Consider the following 21,167-nt stretch of genomic DNA (forward strand, 5'->3'; position numbering starts at 1 on the left):
ATTACATAATCTGGGATGAGTTTGGTGGTAGTGTTTTGGATGTGGGGTGGTGGGTGATGGTGGGTGGGTGAGTGGGTGATAAAGTGTGTGTGTGTGTGTGTGTGTGTGTGTGTGTGTGTGTGTGTGTGTGTGTGTGTGTGTATCCTAGTTATGTTACTGATAAATATGTGTTGTATTGTTTTTCTTATTACTCATTTTGTGATTACTGTTGCGTTATTATTATTATCATCATTATTACTGATCGTTGTAATAAAAATCTCTTACATAATATGGATACCGTGAGGATGAGAACGCCAGGGAGACTTAACCTGGACGTTATCTCAGGGTTGTGTTACACTTTAATGAGACAAAAATACGGGTAGCGAAGTGGATCACAGAAGACCCGGATGTTGGTACAAGAGTAATGGTGTTGACGGGTCCAGACAAGGTGTTTCTCTGCTGCTTGAAATATGCAAATGAGAGCCACCTTGTTATTGGCTCAGAAGGGAAAAAAAATCTACCTACCCTGACGGCGTAGCATAAAGAAACCGAATTGTAACTTGTAACCTAACCTAACCAAATTTAACCTAATGTAATCAAACTTAACCCAACCTAATGTGTGACCTTATTATAGAGTAACTATATTCAACTTGTAATTTAACCTAACTTAACATAATTAAACGTAATCCAATGCGTAAATTATCCCAACACAACGTAACTTTACCTAATTTAATCTAACATAACAAGACAATTAAGCTAAACAAAGTTGTTTGTTAACCTAACTTTACTTAACTCAACCTAACCCTAACCATACCCACCATAAGTTCGGTTAGATTAGGTTAGGTTAGGTTAGCTTTATAGTGTTCAATTATCAGATAAAATAGGGTGCCTAATCTTCATATGGTCTTATTTATTAAAGTTTACCATGCTAAAACATACACACACACACACACACACACACACACACACACACACACCTGGTCACCATATTAACAATAGGGGAAATTATACCAATCAATCGACACCAAACATACAGCGAAATTCATTACATGGTGATTATCGGTCACACCTAACGAGCGGTTGTTGTGTTGTTATGGTGAGATGGGGAGGCTGGAGAGAGTGGAGATAGGGTAGAGGGAGGTCAGGGAAGTGTGGACGTCTATACCGTATCTACCCGAGAATATCCGGCAAAATAACCTCGGGATGTGTGACCGGCGGCTTAGTCTATATTACCCGTGAAGGAACAATGGTGATCTGACTCTACTAGCTAAGAGTCCGCCAGCTAGTGTTCAATGTCTTAGTATATCCTAGTGAGTATTCGCGACTTGGTATCCGGGAGCTAGTATCCGCGAGCTAGTATCTTCGAACCCAATAGTAAGTATCCGCGAGTTACTGTCCAAATCTAATACTAGCGAGGCAGTACTAGTAGGAGTGTCCACGAAGTAGTAATAGTAGTGGTGTTCACGAGGTATTTATGAAGTAGTAATGTAGTAGCAGTAGTAGTGGTGTTTATGTAGTAGTAGTGGGGTGTTTACGAAGTAGTAGTATTAGTATTAGTAGTAGTAATAGTAGTAGTACAATTAGTAGTAGTGTCCGCGACCTTACACATCACGTAGAGGTAGATGGCGACGTCACCTACAATGGGACAAACATCCAGGTCGTATGATTAATTGGCCGGGTCGGGTTGGCCACCACAAAGAACTGGCAGGTAAAAACACACCTTGGTCTCCTTTCTCCTCCTCCTGTTCTTTCTCCCTCTTCTTCTTCTTCGCCAACGCCCACCACTACCAACGGGAACTTTGATTCTGAATTAGATACAGAAAGGTAGAGAGAGGGAGGGAGGGAGGGAGAGAGAAGGGTAAGATGGAGGTAAGAAGAAGGAAATCAAGGCGGTAAAGAGAGGGAAAGAGGGGAGGGCGGTAGGAAGGAGAAAGTATGGATGATAGGAAGGAGAGGAAGGACGATTAGTAGGAGGGAGAATGGTTAAGAACTTGAAAACTAGGAGGGAGGAGGAGAGAAGCTAGGAAGGAGGATAAGCAGGCAGGAGGAAAAGAGAGACAGAAGCTTAACGAAACTCGAGAGGAAGTGAGGAAGAGAGTGAGAAACAGACAGACATACAAACAGAGAGATAATAAGAAATAAAGATAAACAAACTATGGGAGACAGAAAGACAGATAGACGAGAAAAACTACAAAAAGTGAGGAAGGGAGAGAGTGTGTGTGTGTGTGTGTGTGTGTGTGTGTGTGTGTGTGTGAGAGAGAGAGAGAGAGAGAGAGCGTAGGTGGATGTGTGGGTGGTGGATGTAAAGTAGAGGTAGAGAGAGAAAATTTGTGAGGTAGCCGAGTGGTTGTGGCCGGTGTGTGTGTGTGTGAAATACTATTGTCGGACATCCGGTCTGTGTAATGCTTTATGTGAGTCAGGGGCGTGCGTTTAATGCTTGATTTACGGTGATAAGCTCTTTGATTTATTGTGATTCTCTATAATTAAATGATTTGTGGAAATGTTTCGCCATTTTAGAGAGAGAGAGAGAGAGAGAGAGAGATATCCGGCAAGGTTTTTTTTTCGATGGTGGGGGGTGGCAGGATAAGGGGGTTGGTAGGAGAAGGGGGGGAGTGGCATGAGAAAGGGGAGGGGAAAGGGGAGAGGGGAGGGGAAGGGTGCAGTTGCAATTTGCATTAATGACGTGTGTTTTCACATCATTTATCGGCGGTAAAAGCAATTATTATTACATTTTCACTTGTAAGTAACTTGTTACCACCCAACCTCACCTCTCTAATGGTATATAAAACTTTTTTTGTGTGTGTTAATTTATGTTCGGATACATGGATTGTGACTGGTGCCAGATAAATGCTATTGTGGCTGATATATGTATGCTTAACATATAATACATGCACGCAAATACACATGTATGCACGCACACTCAAACAAACACAACAACATTTGCTAATTGGGTGTAAATATAGCAAGGGAAAAAGTTACGAGAATTGTTTTGATTTGAGGTCTTAGAGGAGGGGGAGAAGGAGTAGGAAGGAGTAGTAGGAGGAGGAGGAACGAAGGGTGGTAGGGGATGGAGGAGGTAAGGGGGTAGAGGAAGGAGGGGATAGGCAGGGAGGGGGGTATCCTGTTCGTCTGTATTTCTCGTAGATAATGAATGATCGTTCAGGTGAGGTGACGCCTACCTGGAACTTCCCCCCCCCCACCCCCTATCCCTGCTCCTTCTCCTTCCCTCCCTCCTTCCCTCCTTCACCAAACACCCCCAACTCCTCCCACTCTAGCTCACCTAACTCATAAAACTTCCTCTAATTCTTTCTCACTCTTTCTCACCCTTAACTTCTCTCACCGTCTCCCTCACTTGATCTCTCACTTCCTCTCTCCATATCCAAAATAACAATATATCTTAACTGACCTTCATATTCTTCTATTTACATTTATCATATTATTATTTATGTCTTTATTATTGATATTCCGACTGTACTAAGAGAATCCTCCATCCTACGTATTACAGTTATCATCATTCCTGTAATAACTGTATCCTGTGTTGTGTCTTATTTATCATTCATGTATTCTATTGTAATTAGATAACAGCTGAAATATGTTGCTATCTTATTCCTCTTATATTATTTTCTTGTTATTCTATGTACAGTAAGTGTGTTAAGTGGGTCATAATAAGTTAGTTAATGTGTTTCTTTGTCGATGTTGTTCAAGGTCATTATGTATCTAGGCTATACAGCTTTATTGAGTTTGGTTAGGTTAGGTTAGGTTAGGTTGAATGTGGTGAGGTTAGGTTAGTTAGTTAAGTTAAAAAAATAATACAATTCATATAAACTTTGTATCAAAATCATCATTATCATCATCCATATATACAAACCCGTGAAACCTCTAAATAACGAACTATATAGATATGAAAAGTCCGTTATATCGAAGGTCTGTTAGATAAGGAACCCCCCCATTTAACGGATTACATGGTGAGAAAAGTTACAATGGTGTGTGTATGTATCGTCATGTTTACAATCAGTCTTTCTCTCTCAGTGATGTGGTCGGGTCATGAGAGATGGGTGATAGTTCAAGAGTAATATAGGTTAAGCAGTGAGGGGGTTCAGTGGTGTAGACACAAGAGGAGGAGGCTGAGGAAGAGGAGAAGGAGGTGGAGGATGAAGGAGGAGGTGGAGAAGGAGGAGGAGGAGGAGGATGAAGGGGTTTGAATAAGGAGGTAGTGGAAGAGGAGGAAGAGAAACAAGAAAGGAGAATGAAGAGAAAGAAAATCGAGATAAGGAAGAGAATCAGAACGAGGAGGAGGAGGAGGAGAGAAATCTATATAAAAATGCTTAATAAAAACAGTACGGTAAGAAAAAAAAAGAGAGAATCCGTAGGAGACGAAGAATAAAAATAAAATCCAGTACAACTAAAAGCAAACAAGAGAAGAATAAATAAAAGGAGAGAGAGAGAGAGAGAGAGAGAGAGAGAGAGAGAGAGAGAGAGAGGTGTAATTGAAGGATGGGAGAGAAACAGAGAAACAGGAGAATGGTAAGGAGGAGAAGTAAGAGAAGGAATGTGAGGAGGAGGGGAGGAGAAGGATGGCCAAGAACAGGGTTTGGTGAAAGGGCAAAAGCAAGTAAGGAGATGATTGATGATTCCTTGGACAGGTGACTCCGCTGTTTCCAGTACCCTGGCTTACACCCGGAGGACCCGCATGCCTCCTCCTCCCCCTCCTCCTTCTCTTCTTCTTCTTCTTCCTCCTTCTCTTCTTCTTCCTCATCCTCCTCATCTATCTCCAGCTCTTCTTCCTCCTCCTCTTCTCCCTCCTCCTCCTCCTGCTGTGTGAGGACGACGTTTCTGATAGGAATGTCTCTGGGTAGTTCAGAGTCAGTGTAGAAATACCCTGACGAAGACGACCAGTTGCTGTTTCCCAATGGTACACTGACGAAGGAGCCTTGATTCTTAGGTGGCTCTATGTTCCTTGTGTTAAGAGAGAGTTTCAGTGCGATTTATTCCATATATTTACTTTAAAGGGAAGATCATAGAGCGGAATAAAATCGTCGAAAAGGAGAGAATAAACACACGGACATTATTTCACGTATTTGAGTTCGTCATTATAAGAAAGATCGAAAAAAAAACTCATTATCTCAGGTGTTTATTGGAGTTTTCATCATTGTACGGAATTTGTAAAGTATGAGTAAACATCTGGTGAGTATAATGACCTGACGGCTGTTTGACCTGGCTCTTCAACTCGTGACTCGTGATGACCTGAGCTGGCTGGTTGACTGGCAGTTCACCATCCAGTTTACCGGAACTCGCTGACCTGAGATTCCATCCTCCTCCTCCTCCTCCTCCCTCGGTCATCGTCTTCCATGGAAATATTTGACTCGTATTTATTAGTTTTTTTCCCTGTATTTTCCCCGTGTGAGAGATTTTTATATGCATTGGTTTTTTTTGTTACTCGATTTTTTTTTTAGACAAAAGTTTTTTTTTTTTAGTGTTAGTTCTGTTGTTAGTTAAGTGTATTTGTGTAAATGTTTTATGCCATGATATTTTTTTATTTAGTTTTGTGATTTTATTTATTAAATATTTTTGTAAATCTGTCGTATTGATAAACTTTGTCCGTACTTGAGTTTAGTATTTTTATTTTTGTTATGTTGTTGTATTTGTGACACAGCTCCTGCCCCTCTTGTGCCCAGCAGCAAGGGCCTGGGGTGGGGGGGGGGAGGGGTGGATGTGGGGGCAGAATCAGAATAAATGGTGGATGTGGGGTCAGAATAAATGGTGGGATGGATGGATTGATTAATGACAGGATGGATGATGAATGATCTGACAGGTGTCACGTCCCCGTCCAATATCCAGAGGGCCCAGTCGGTCTTCAGTCACCCCCCCTCCCCCCTCCATCAGTCACCCCCCCCTCACCCAACCCACCTCCTACGGCCTCACCTATTATACTTTCTTATCCACCTTTATCCAACCTCCCCATCTCTTTCCTTTTATATACCGTGTAGAGATAAGAGCCACGTCATTAATGAAAAATAAAATAGTCAAAAATGGTTTAGAGGGAAGAAATAATTCACATTTAACGGGATTTTCTTTTATTCTCATTTATTCAACTTTATCCAACCTCCATCTCTTCCTCTATTTACACCGGATGAGATAAAGATAACAACCACATCATAGTGAAAATGAGGAAAAAAAAAAAAAAATAATAATAACATAAAATTCTCGATAATAGACGTGGAAGGAAAATTTTACGCCATTAATCCTCATTTATTCTTCTCTATTCCTTCACTTCCCTTTTTGCACCGGGGGATAAGAACCATACGAACGCGCTAATGAGGAGAGCAAAGGTAAAGAGGATGACATGAATTTTTAGCACGAAATTCACAATGATAGAGTTGAAATATTTCCGCTTACGAGCCGGAGTGATAGACAGATGGAGGAAGGGAGGGGTGGGTGGTGAGGGGGTAGTATGGGGTGAATTTGGGAGGGGGGAGGAGAGAGATAAAGTGGGGGGTGTGGGAGGATAGAGAGAGAGAGAAGGGGTGGGGTGGGTGGGCAGTTGACGGGTTGGTGCATGGTGAGATTAATGGATAGTATGTGTGGTGGTCGGCCCGGATATCTCCTACATGGGGAGCTGTGTTCTCCCCCTACCCCTGTGTGTGTGTGTGTGTGTGTGTGTGTTTTTGTTCTGTGGTTATGTGGATATTTGTATTTGTGTGTGAAGGGTGGATTGCGTGGGTGGGGTAGTGTAAGTGGTGGCTAGCGGTGTGGATGGTGTTGGATGTGGATTTCGATGATTACCTGTGTAAGAATAAGATGAAGAAGAAGTCGGACAGGTATATTTCTCCTGAGGTGTAACTGATAAACCTGAACTACAGATGACAGACAACGCACAGTCTAATTGAACCGAGAAGCAACAATGCAATTTAGACCCCAGACCAAGCAGGGTACTGAAGATAAGGTAAACACCGGTTGTATATATAGATAAATATTTATATATATTTGTGTGCGTATTCCACGAAATTCTCCCCATTTCCTATAATATCCTCACCGCAGTAAGAGTCTTGCCTCACACGGGAAGATGTTGTTGAGGTAAAAAAAAAAGAAAAAAAGTCGTGTCTAGAGGTAAGAGGAGGAAGACTTCAGGTAGTCAAACAAAGGTACTGTCAAGAACCAGTACGTCTCCTCCATTTTCTATTTGATTATAGAGTTTGTCAGTACAAAGTTGTGTGTCGACTTGTACCCATCCATCCACCCTGATTATCGCTGTCAGAGTTAAGCGTCATTTCCAACACTCACATTTGCCCTTTTTCCCCAGCCACGATAATGCCAACCACCGACACCCGCTAAGGCTCATTACCACGTGTTTTTCTGATGGAAATATCGCCTACATTTACCCTCGCCGCTCAGAGCTCTGGAGGTGTCGGATGCGGTCATCTCCGAGGCCCACATGTATTTTACGTAAATTGCCACCCTCTCTCTGTGTCTTCACGGATCACCGGAGCCGATCACTGGCCAATCTGAGGTTGCCGGGGGTAAGACAAGGCTAAGCTGTGCGCTGATCGAGAATTGTGGAGTTTGATCTTGAACTTGAGGATGTTTAGACGGTCGGTAATTGAAAAGTGCGCCTTGGAAGTGGGGTGATGTACTGCACCATTATCATGGCACTGGATTGTCGGTTAATTGTAGTCCGGCCGAGCTCTTGGTGAGGTTGCGTGCGTGTGTGTGGGATTGCGTGCACATGTGCGGTGTTTTTAGGTTTAAAGTGGGTGGAAAATTATTGGCTTTGACTACAGAATAGCGGAAACATTCAATTTCCAGGAATATGTAACACTTGATGATGAAGTGACTTAACTGTTGTCGCTCGTGGTGGGCTTGTTACCTGGGCCCGGGCGGTGACTGGGGGGTCCACTGGCATCGGGTACAACGGGCGTGGCGGCCGTGTGGGCGTGGCAGGGGCCAAGTCGAGGTAAGACACCAGCATTCAGACACGTCGGAGGAGACGATGGCATCGGTAATGGCCGCACGGTGATAAATGGTCGTCCATCTGATAAATGATCGGCGGTCCGTGACGTGTTATTAACTACCGACACGCCGCAAACAACCACCCCCTCCGACCACCGACACCACCTCGACACGCTGCTGCCGGCGAAGCCTACGGCGGAGTCCATGCTTACTGACGTAGTTGCCATGACGAAGTAACAACGACGCTGACAGTCGGAGTACGCGGAACGTCTCTACCGTCGACCACGCTGACAGCGGCGGACACGTACATACCGTAGAGCACCTGCGCTAGGTGTAGATACTGATAGTAGACATATACTAGACACAGTGCTGACAGAGCGACCCAAGCTGATCTTTGTGGCTAACGCCGGTGTGGTCAACAGCGGCACTCGGCGGACACCTGAGCGGCCACGAACGATGACCACACCGCCTGGCTCCGAGTTCCCCGCCCTCGTGTCGTTATCTTCTGGATTATCTCGATTATCACAGGGAGACAACAGGACTCTTAGCTGTCTTGTATGAGGACGCGTTACTATCAAGCATCCTATAACCGGTGTGGCAGAATTTTAACGCGTTACACAAGAAAAACAACGACAAAGAATCAGGGATTTGTTACTAGCGTATGGTGATAGTTGACCCAGGGTTTAACGAGGACCAGGTCATTACACTAATATGAGAGGTGGTGGCCTAGTAAGGGTGACCAGAGGGGCGGGGTCAACCAGGAGGGGATGAAGGGGTGAAGCTAACTATCCCGGCGGCCCGAGAGTAGCGTCACACACCGTCTGGTCCTGCAGGTGTTGTCAGGACAATTTTAGTATTCTATGTGTTGGTAATGTGATAACTGATGACATCCTGTTTTGCTGACTTTTATTCTTGTCTTTTTTGTTTCCTCGTTCATGGTTTATTAATTTAAGTTATAATGATATTCAAAATGGCTTTGTATTTATTATGTAATGTCGTTTATAGAGGAAGCCTCCCATTATTGGTATGTTCTTTTTTGTGGGAAATATTTATTTGTCACCGTTTTAGATGTTAATATTTATTTTATTAACATTATGACTCCATTAAAAACAATTACAAAAATGGAAGGAGGAAATCATAAATTTCAGTCAAATTAGGTGAAAATAACCACAGCGGTGACGATCCCTCAAGTGGTTCATTAACAGACTATATGTTGTATTACGTATATGAGCTGGACACAGGCAGGTGAGAGTACCTCCAGCTAACACCAATGTTGTGTGTTCTGTACTAAAGAATGCGACATATTGAAGTGCACACTACGTTTTATTTAGATTAAAAAATGCTCTGCGAAGTTTGTGTCTAGTGGCAGTAGTATTGCCAAGTAAACAAGGGAATGTTTCTTCCGAGAGCACCGTGGCCCGTCGCTTACAAAGTTCAGCGAACACGACAAGTATGTCAAGAACGTCTTTAGCAGTAGTGCTGAGGATGAACAGTATAATTTATAACGCAGGTGAGCATAGGTGAGCAGTGAGCACGGCTGAACCTAAAGTGAGGCTAACATTAGTCGGCAAACCAACGGGTGTGCATCAATCGGGTGGTGATGGTAGTATATCAACACGGTGACGACGCTCTCCAGTGATATCTGCCCCGACCCCCAGCCTCTGAGGATACCGTCAACACCTCGGTGGGCGTTTCAAGTCGCGGTGAGGTGCCAAAGGTGACTTAGGTGGATGCCAGAGTGCCACGGGGATGATGCCACTGTGGACGGGAAGGTTCCGCTAGGGGGGAGGTGTGCCACTCTGGAGGAAGGGAATAAACCGCTGTGGACTTAGGGTGGGTGCCAGGGGAAGAGGGAGGCGATGTGTCTGGCTACCTGTCCACGTAAACACTAAGGTGAAGATTGAGTTTTCTTCACGGACTTAATAAAATCACTATTTTATTTTTATCTTGGATTCTTAATATTCTACTATACACATTTTTTTTAACCCCGTGGTCAGTTTTTCATTAATTATTTTGAAACATTGACCATCACTATCATAATTACGACAGAAACATGTTCATGTGTTAATTTAGGTTGGTCACTGGGTCAAGGTCACTTGGTAAAAAATGTTTAATGAATCTACTGCGATTTTCAGAACCATTATTTAACACATTCATTGACGTTTGGTGTGGTATATGAGGTCCCGTCTTAATAATCTTGGCTCACTGTATGACGCGTAATGTCTAGTGAATGATTACGGAACGCGGGTCAACTTATAGTCTCTGATATAACGGGATCAACCTTTATAATCGAGCTTACATCAGCCGGAATTATTGGAAAGAAGGCCGCAGTGATCCATTCTTAGGGTGTGGACGCCACCTTCCTGTGTGTTCCCAGAGGTTGGTTGGGAACCTTGCTGCTTGCTCACCTCACCACCACTCTGTAAGTGCCGCTCAAGAGCCTCCAAGTACCGGCTATAGGACGCATTTCACTGCCATCACTTAAGTATCTTATGAGAACTGGGCTCATGAGTACATACCTTGGTCCTTACTATTATTTCCTTTCTTTTCTCTCTCTCTCTTTCTCTCCCTCTTTCTCCGACCTCCTTTGCCATTTTGAAATACAACCCTGAAAAACCCAGAATAAGTGCTGATGCTTTAGAACACAAGGGAACGCTCAAGTGCTGTGGGATAATTTCTTACTGATGGGATTATAAAGACCCCCCTCCCTTGTTTGTTTGTGCACCTTGAGGGTTGGAGCCGTTCTTAGCCACCTTTGTTTTGGTCTCCCAGCTGAGTGGCCAGGCAGGTCCTCCACCCTGGGAAGGCGAGCACATACCCAAGATTTTCCTCGTCCACTTCCAGCACTTGTGGCGGTCGTGGGTGTGTTTATCCGGCCTTTGTATTTTCACCGTATAATACATACCAATGGTTATGGAATGGCCGGTATGCAATTATAAAGCGTTTAAGGGGGCTGGTGAAGGGGCAAGGTGGGTGGTGTGTGTAGTAGTTGATGGGTCGTCAGGGTGGGCTATGACTACCTAGCTGGTATTTCAGGTAGAGGGGCGCGTATTGTTGTGGCCAGGTAGGGGAGGGGGCGCTGTCTGGTATTTGCATGCTGAGTCACGCATTTTGGTTATGATTTAGGGCATTATTATTATTATTATTATTATTATTATTATTATTGTGAATGGACAATGTTATTATCGTTATCAATATTATCGGTATTATTATTATTTATCAATGAAGAGGAAGATAAGGGATTCGGAGAGCCAACAGAGCAAGACCCGCCTTACTATGTGCTGTAGATACTCCCTCTGTACCAAACAGCGGTGATCTCCACACTACGTACTTACATCACCTTGAAGTACACTCAAACTACAGAGCCAGAGTCGAAACAATTAGCAAAACACTATTTTAAAATCAGAATAATTATCAACTCTATAAATTACATAAGTCAGCATAAGTATCAACTATGTAAACCGGAATAAAAGAATATTTATCAACTATGTAAATCACAAATAGAGATTGAATTACTGGAAGTCCATTAACAGGAACATACACTCTCGCTATAACGGAGTTTTCTTTCTATATAGTCTGTTAAATAGAGGATTTTTTTTTTTAGAGTTACGAGAGTATTTTCAATTTTATTACCAATTGGCTTAAGAAACATTATGGGTAGTTTAGTTGTTATCACCAAATTGACGAGTTCCTGATTTGATGATAATCTTTGTGGTCGCAGTAAAATTGAAAACCAGAAAAAAAAAATATATCCGGGTTCAAGATTTCCCAACACCCATTACTGATAAACATACATAAAAAAAATTTGCGGATGATATAGTGAATATTTTCAATTTAGTGAGTTTGTTAATAATATATATACACACACACCTGTAGGTTACTGTAGGTGATATAAGGGGAGGAAGAGGCTTGAGGTTTTGTGGCTACACTCAATAAAGGTTAACACATTCAAGCTGGACCCACACCTGAACTACGATGGGACACACACACACACACACGGCTTGCCCCCTACCCCCCCTTAACCAGTGCCAGGTAAACTAGTCATAAAACTCGTACTTTCTTCTCTTATTTAAGTGAATAAAAACAAAGTGAATTAATTATAACTTTAAAAAAAAAAAGTTATGTTTGTAAATACTGAGAAATAAATTACGATTAAGTGGTAAAGATGTAAATATACAGGTAAAAAATAGAGAGATAGGTAATAAGTTGATGAAAATAGTTAATAATATAGAACAAAACTTAATAAAGAGACAAAAAAAAGTTAAAATATCCCAGATTTAGATATGGCTGTAAGGTTCCAAGTTCCTGAAAAACACACACACACACACACACACACACACACACACACACACACACACACGATAGTAGTGGTGAGTCGACCCCAGCCACCACCAACCTTTCCTAAATACCACACATCTTTTTTTTTCAGAGGAAGTAGTTAAACAGGTGGATCATCGGTGTTATCAGGTCCTTGGAAAAAAAATTACTTACTTCCATGTGTCTTATAAATAATAATATCGTAGTTACGTTTTCTTTAATTTTGTCTTCCATTTTTTTTTTTTTTTTTTTTTTACATTTTCCTCCTCATTCTCTTGTCCTTCTTTTGTTCGTATGTTTATTTGGTTCATCTTTTACTTTTACCAGAATACCAAGATGCCGGATATTTATACTGCTTGATTCTTTTGTCGACTAATCGAGAGAGAGAGAGAGAGAGAGAGAGAGAGAGAGAGAGAGAGAGAGAGAGAGACTGAACTCCTTTGCCTCGTCATGGAGGAGTTGGGAGGCACGGGAGTTGTGAGGATGATGGATGGATGGGGAGAATCTGATGTTTTTTTTTTCTGGTCTCAAGTGATTTTTCCCCTTAAAGTCGCCGATTGGAATCCCGAGACACCCTTTTGATTCGGCAATTTTGATGTGGTGGTGGTGGTGGTGGTGGTGGTGGCGGTGGTGGCGGTGGTGGTGGTGGTGGTGGTGGTGGTGGTGTGGTGGTGGTGGTGGTGGTGGTTGTTGTGGTATGTGTGGGCGTGGTTGTGGTGGTGGTGATTGTGGTTGTGGTGGTGGTGGTCGTGGTGGTGGTGGCTGCTGGTGGTGGTGGTGGTGGTGGGTGGTGTGTGGTGGTGGTGATGGTGGCTGCTGTGGTGGTGGTGATGGTGGTTGTGGTGGTGGTGTGTGGTGGTGGTGGTAGTAGTGGTGGTGGTGGTGGTGGTGGTTGTTGTTGTGGTGGCTGTTGTGGTGGTGGTGGTGGTGGTGGGTGGTGGTGGTGGTGGTGGTGGTGGTGGTGGTGGTGGCTGTTGTGGTGGCTGTTGTGGTGGTGGTGGTGGAGAGGAAGACTTGTATAAGGAAACTCATTATGGTCGTGGAATTTATAGATCTGAATTAATTCATTTATATACTCAACCATTCAAGCAAATTATACATAATATCTCTTGACTGTGCCGAGGTTGTTCAAAAAGTGACATCGTGATGAACATAGGAACATCTCGGGGGCGTGAACAAGGCAGTATTGGGGTGGAGAGAACAGAATAATCATTTAGACCCGAGGGAGGAATTATAGCAACTTTTATAATCGAAACAACTCAAGTGTTTTGGTCAGGAAAATTGTTCATTAGTTGTGCCAAGTATAAATGTCTTAACGTGGCTACTCAGATGATCAACTCAGCCAAAACAATATTGCAACAGTGCGACACCAGCTGAACACCATACATCACCTTGGTATAAGAAACAATGCAACAAATTGATCAAAGAATTATTGCAAAATCACACACACACACACACACACACACACACACACACACACACACACACACACACACACACACACACACACACACACACACACACACACACATATACACACACAGACACACCGAGGAAACAGTCCGAGTGTAAGAATATTTAAATAACTCAGCCACAGAAGAAGAAGACTACAACAACTCAGTCACAAGAATTCTGTAACAAATCGGCTGAAGAAACATCACACCGGCCTGGCCAAGTAATTTCTATAATGGCACCGGCCGAGTAAACAACTTAACAGCTCGGCCAAGTGAGGGAATTGATCAACTCGGCCAGGATGCACTTACCTTCACCTCCCTCCCCCCCCCAGGCCAAGTGCACGGGGGGGGGAGGGGAGAGAGGGGGGGAAGGGGAGAGGGGGGCAAGGGGAGGAGGGGGACTTTTGAGGTGCATAAGTTCATAAGAAAGGGGTAAGTGTTAGGGGAACTGGCAGGAGCTGACAATGAAATGACTGGCTACAAAGCGTCTCCCCCTGACGAGATAACAGCGTCGTCCAGGGGTCGTTTCGGGGGGTGTTTGTACTGCCCATTGTGCTTGTTTAAGGGCGGCCATTATCCTCGATGAGTGGGCAGCCGAATGGGCGTTTAATAGGCACGTAATAATAGATCCGCGGTGAGTGGGGCGCCCGTATAGATATATATATATGGCCCTGGCTGCAGAAGGCGCTGAAGGACCTCTCCAGGCCATTTCCCGTCATTATTTTTTTATTATTCTTATGAACGGTGGAGGATTGTGGGAACATTACTTGGTATATTTCAGTCTTAGTGTTGGTAGAATATTATGATTGTTCTGGAACATTCTTAAGTGTCAGACAATAGAATAATCACCATTTGTTTTTATTTACGACGGGCGGTAAAATATATTATCTTTGAATTGAAGTTTGTAAGACGTGCCAGTATAGAAGGGGTCGCTTATAGTGAAAGAATTATATTTGGTTGAAGTTTGAGATAAATTAATAAAGACAAAATAGCGTCTGTGGGTTAAGAATTTTTTTATTTAATGAATTGCAATACTTTAGATGCGGTCATAGGAATAATATATATGTTAATTCTCAATACATTAGAATTTTTGTCTGGGGTTGGAATTTTCTCGTAGAATTGGAGTTTTTTAAAATCTGATCATAAAAACACCTTCATAGATTTTGTTTATATATATTTTGTTAATTCTAAAAAATAATAGAATATTGTCTTAGAAGTTTGTAAGGGGCCTGGTGGTTAGATTATATTTTTGAATTAGAGTTATTTCAATGTTCCTAATTGTATCTCCTATTACCAAGGGCGGTGGTGACATTAGCGTTCATTGATAACTTTAACATTCTTAATTATCTTAGAATTTTATATTAGAAATTATAAAAAAAAAATTAACTTCAATTAATTCCGTTTTGGGAGTAATTAAAGAGCATCGGAATTACAGAAATATACGATTATTTATCTTAGTTACAGGGAATCGATTTCAGGGGGGGGGGGAGATAGGGGATAGATGAGGGTGGTTAAAGGTAAATGATGATGAAAAAGAAATAATAATGAAGGTAGATGATAAGGAGAGATAGGTAATGCTAATTATAGGTAGATAGATGAGATAGGAGGTATGTGATGGTGATGATAGGTAGAGAGCGGTGGTGATGATGAGAGGTAGAGAGCGGTGGTGATGATGAGAGGTAGATGGTAGCGGTGAGAGGTAGATGGTGTTGATGAGCAGTAGGTAATGGTTGTTGAGAGACGGACGGCGTTAGTGAGAGAGAGATACAGAGCAGGTGGTGTTTAGCCTGTGCGCCTGTGTGTTGACGTTTGTAGTTCACCAGGCCACCGCTAGAGTTCCGGCCTGGCTAGTCTTCTCACTCGGATGTATCAGCATGAATGGATTAATGAACAATCTTAAAGGACCTATATGTGATTTTATACCTTCAGAAATAGTAAAGGAAAGATGTTATATGTGTATATCTATATCACTGGTATGTGGGTAGATGTTAAAATTCATGTATATTAATCTTGATGTTATTGAAGGCCAGAGTGGATTAATATAACTGTTTTCTTAATGTTGTCTCAATTAAGGAAAGGCAATATTAGGTGCCCAGCGGTGAGATTATAATTCCGGGTGCGTCTCGGGCCGCTTGATGAACAGCGCTCATTCAGATGTCATTGCGTCAATTGATCAATAAATCGGTAATTATTGCATCAACGTCAGTCCCCGGCCGCCTGAATGACGCGAGTGACATCATCATCAGGATACAATAGCCCGGTGAGGTGACATGGGAGTCGGCAGTAGCGTAAGGAGTAAGCGAGTGCCGCCAGCTCGGGCGTCACACACCAGTACAAGGTAGTCGTGGCACTCAGGGGCTGGGGCGGTGCCAACAAGCCAAGCGTGCCAGGGAACAGAGCGATCCCAGCTGCCCTCCGTGTTAGCATTCCCCTCTTATTGTTCTTATGCCACCACTAACACCCTTGTTCTTTGACTCTCAGCCCCCTATATGCGAGGTGGCAGTACGTCTAGGAGCTGCGACAAAGCATATCTGAAAAGTAAAATATTTGAGTCTCGCCTCCCGCCTGCCCGCTGTGTGCATAGCCTAGATGCCGGGGGCGCCGCGTAGGTAGCCACTCACCACACAGGTGTTGTCATTTGTTGGGATCTAATTAGTAGAGCTGGGATGACAGGTGCGAACTTGACAGGCGTCAGGTGACAGGTAGGAGCGTGGCAGGACTGGGTGATGGCAGCCAGCATGGCAAGGCTTGAGTAAATATATTATGGTGCGGCGAGAAGAGATAGTTGACGTCTACGACCATGGGAGGTGTTGGCTGACGTGCATGAATAATCCGGTAATGGATAACACGAGCGAGGGCGGCACTATTCAGGGAGAGCCAGGACAGTGGCAGGTGTTTTAGACAGCTGCAGCAACACATGTTATCGTTGGTACAGTATCCCGACAAGCCATAAATAAGTGCAGGGAAATATAATGTTAAAGGATTGATCATGATATTCATCTGTATGAATCATTGACTTATTACTAAACTCCCACAAATGTACCGGGGTTATGACTGTGTCAGTCAAGCAAAGAAAACGCTTTGAAAACATTCTATGATCGCTATCAGTTGTATCGAATGGAATTTCACCGTCTTTAGGCTTACTGAGGCATTGGGCCGGCGGGTGCCTCGGCCAGAAGCATGTCCATAACATGTGTGTAACCTGTCTTCCCCACATTAGGCGCTGGACAAAGGAGAAGCCTTCAGGAAGAGCTATTAACGCAGTAACATTTACCTATGGTGGGTGCGCCCCCCCCCGTGTGTATGTGTGTGTGTGTGTGTGTGTACGCGGCCCTCTGTGCGTGTACGCGGCCCCCTGTGCGTGTGTGTATGTGGCACGTTGGCGTTCATCTGTGTAACTCTGCTGCCACCCCCCTGGGTGTGCGGGTTTACCTCCCCTCGCTGTGTTTGAGGTGTGGGCGGGGCAGCAGAGTGGGGGGCTGCGGGTTGGGGTCGGGGGCCTGGGACTGTTCGAGTAGCCCTCTGTGACTCCTCCTCACCCTGTATCTTACAGACTCGCAGATCGACTCACTTAAAGTTTCAACTTCGACAAATCTGAAATGTCATTCATAAGTACACCAGAAGTGGCTGTGATACTTATTATAATTCGATGTTTGTTTCCCTTATTTCACCAACTATCTGATGTCAACAATTAACATAAGCTCTCCTCAAAGCGCCGGTTAGAAATTTAATGAGGCCTCCTGTACCGACTTTGGCCTTTGAACTGATGTCGCCTCGCTGAAAGATGTGGGCATGGAGGTGACGTTAATGGCGTCAGCTGGCCAGGACGGGTCAAAGCGGGCGACGATGGGCGGCCTTTGATACTATGGGCGTGATCACGTGGCGGTAGCGGTGTGGCCAGGATGGGTCGGGGACAATGTTTACAAGCTGGTGTACGGATCTGAGGTCACCAACACTAATGAACCAACGACGCGATTGAATAGTGTTTTAGGCTGGTGTTAACATTTTTATTTTATTTATTTTTATAATCTTTTAAAACGCATAAAATGAATTCATAAAAGAGTAAATTAATAATATTATGTATATGAAGATTTATTCAATTTCGCCTGATCATCGTTTCATGTATTAATTTTATAATTGTATTTATTTAGAGTAAAACCTACATTTCATAGATTCATTAACTCTGTATTTTTATATAAATTAAATTTAACTTGCATGAAATATTTAAATATTTAAGAACAAGCTGCCCACCTGTCATATGTACCTTTACGTGCATATAAAAGTGGTAATATTCTGAATGCTTATTATATATCATGATGTTGAACATATGTGACTAATATTCTGCATATTTTCTAGGTAAGTACTGTGGGAGTAGCAGCAGGAGGAGGTGGTGCTGGTGTGGTGGTGTTGGTGAGCCATCCATCCGTCACCAGCACCCAGCCTCGCCACGGTTCCCACGTCTGCCAGGCACCAGGCCCAGGCGAGAGGCGGCTTGGTGACCGCTGACGGAAATGTAAGTTGATGGAATGTCTCACAGCTGTTCGTCAGGAGTGATGTACCTTCACCCTGATATAAAAAGGAATGGTAGAAAAAATATGTAGGTTTTCAGGATCATGTTGGTGAGTTTTATACCTGGTGTACCTATAGGTTGGACTCGTTAGCCAGGAACGCCAGGAATATGTCTAATTTTTTTTTAGTAAATTCAGTATAAAACAACAACTCAACTCCATATTATAATAAGATAAGGCGGCGGAACTCTTCTAGCTGGTGGCTTCTTGCCCTTGCCGGAACATTTCACACGGTCCTCCCACTAAATCTTGCCCAAAAAAAGAGAGAAAAACGAAGACGAAAGAATCATCTCAACAGTATAAGCCGCCAGACCCCAGCCCGAGGCGGGTGTGTGTGGGTAGTAGTCGAGGTGTTATGTTTATGTACAACAGTATGAAGTATGTGTTATTTTAAGCTTTCATTTGTGCGTCTACTGCGCCTCCGCCGTCGTGCACCGACCCGCGCCACTTTTCATAATTCTGGGAAGAAGCGCACATATCCCGACGACGGTTACGTGTACCTCCTGAAGGGGACGTGACCCCGAGGACACTACCGGAGGCACAGGGAGCCATCATGCGAAGTCCACGAGGTAAGACTCGCATAACATTGCATTCAATTCCCATCTCAGTATAATGCGATATAGCATATAGCGAGGATTGAAAGCGCCGGGTGTTAGAACGAAGCATTATGAGAGAGCGTCCGCAGCGCTCATTATGCTAATGATGGTGTAACTCGCGGCCAGCTCCGTTGCAAAGGTTAAATCCTCACTTTTTCTTTACCTACCAAGTTACTGAGTGTATTGCTCCGGGGGCCAAGAATCTGTCTCAATTAAACGCTACGGGTATAGGGAGTGTATTTGTTCAGAATTAGGTCATTATGACCGAGGGGCGCCAGTAGAAGGAAGCTGGGAACACCGAGGAGCCGAGCCACATGGCAGCGTCGTCGACCTCGTCAGGATGAGGGGAGAAGGTCGTTGGTGCTCCTGGAGGTGTGGGTGCTGAAGGAGGAAGAGTGGTGAAGTGAAGGAATGCTGCCAGGGAAGGAAGTGTTACTGCTGAAGGAGGAGGAAGGGTAGAGGTGAAGAAATTGGTACCGTAAAGGGAGAGTGAGAGTCTCTGGAGGGGCGCTGTTGAAAAAGGTACTAATACTAGAGGAGGAGGAAGGGTATGGATGCAGGGGTTACTACAGAAGAAGGAGATGTTACTGCTGGAGCGGGAGGAGGAGGAGGAAGCAAAAGGACGAAGGAGGCTCTGGATATAAAGACCACTTATTGCTGTAGAAAGGGGAGAGGCAGGTGAAAGGGCTTCCTCTGTAGGAGGGGGAAGAGTAGGATGGAGAGATTTCTGCTGAAGAAAGAAAACTCACTGCATAGTTTAGGCGTTGGGGAAGGAGGGAGAGTTGTATAGGAGAAGGGCGTGTCACTACTGAAGTGAGAATAAGGGAGGGAGTGTTGTGTAGAAGGGCGTGTCACTACTGAAGCTTAGGTGTGGTGGGGGGCTGCATGATGGCTGTAACACGTGTGCACTCAGGGACATTTTAAGTTGTACATTCAAGAATATGTTCCAGCATGGCATTTTTACGTGTACACAGTGGTAGTGTGAAGGTCTCTTGATGTAACATGCAATTTGTCGATTACACCTTTGTCTCTTCTACACCCCTCCCTCTCTCCCTCCCTTCTCTCTTAATTTCCATTTGTACCTTCATTCTCTTTCCTTCCCTCTCTCCCTCCCTCCCTCTTAACCCCCCCCCTCCTCGTCTCCCTCCCTCCCTCTCATTTTCAATTACTCCCCTCTTATACCCTACAGCTACACCATCATCTCCTTTTCTAGTTATCTATCATCCCAACTCACACCCTTTCTTCCTCCCTTCCCTGTCCATTCTCACCCTCTCCCCACCCAGCCTATCCCACCCCAATTCTCTCACCATCCCTCACTTCCTCTTCCCTCTCCCCACCCAATCACCCACCCCTCCCTGCCTCTTCCACCCACCCGCCCACACCTGTAGAACAGAATCATCTTGAGCATAACCCACACCCACTTGATACAAACACAAGACAATGCTAAACTCAACACCTCCCTGAAGGTCGATACTAACATTATTGTGAATGAGGAGTGTCGACCTATTAGTAAATTTTTTTATTTGCTCCTTTTTTAAATCTCTGGTACTTTGAGTTTAGTAGGTTATTAAGTGTATAAGGCTAGAGTGTATAAGACCAGTGTATAAGGCTAGAGTGTATAAGGCCAGAGTGTATAAGGCCAGAGTGTATAAGGCCACAGTGTATAATATTGGCGCGGGTCGAGCGGTGATTGCTGGGCGATGAGTGATCATTTACCCCAGGCGCGATTAACGTGCTTATGGTGAATTGTCTTTACTCAACGTTTATTAAACTCTCTCGTTAAGCTGGTGTTGGTGATGGTGGTGGTGGCGGTGGTGGTGAGTGGTGGTGGTGGTGGTGGTGGTAAGTGGTGGTGTGTGGTGGTGAGTGGGTGGTAAGTGGTGGTGGTGGTGGTGAGTGGTGGTGAGTGTGGTGGTGGTGAGTGTGATGGTGGTGAGTATAGTGGTGATGGGGATGGTGAGTGTGGTGGTTGGTGGTGAGTGTGATGGTGGTGGTGAGTGTGGTGGTTGGTGGTGAGTGTGGTGGTGAGTGTGATGGTGGTGAGTGTGTTGGTGGTAGTATAAGGTGATGGGGATGGTGAGTGTGGTGGTTGGTGGTGAGTGTGGTGGTTGGTGGTGAGTGTGGTGGTGGTGGTGAGTGTGGTGGTGGTGAGTGTGTTGGTGGTGAGTATAGTGGTGATGGGGATGGTGAGTGTGGTGGTTGGTGGTGAGTGGTGGTGGTGAGTGTGAGTGTGATGTGGTGATGGGGATGGTGAGTGTGGTGGTGTAGTGTATATGTATGTATGTATGTATGTATGTACGTGTATA

The sequence above is a fragment of the Homarus americanus genome, unplaced genomic scaffold (genome assembly GCF_018991925.1).
Source record: "Homarus americanus isolate GMGI-L3 unplaced genomic scaffold, GMGI_Hamer_2.0 scaffold21505, whole genome shotgun sequence".
NCBI lineage: Eukaryota > Metazoa > Arthropoda > Malacostraca > Decapoda > Nephropidae > Homarus > Homarus americanus.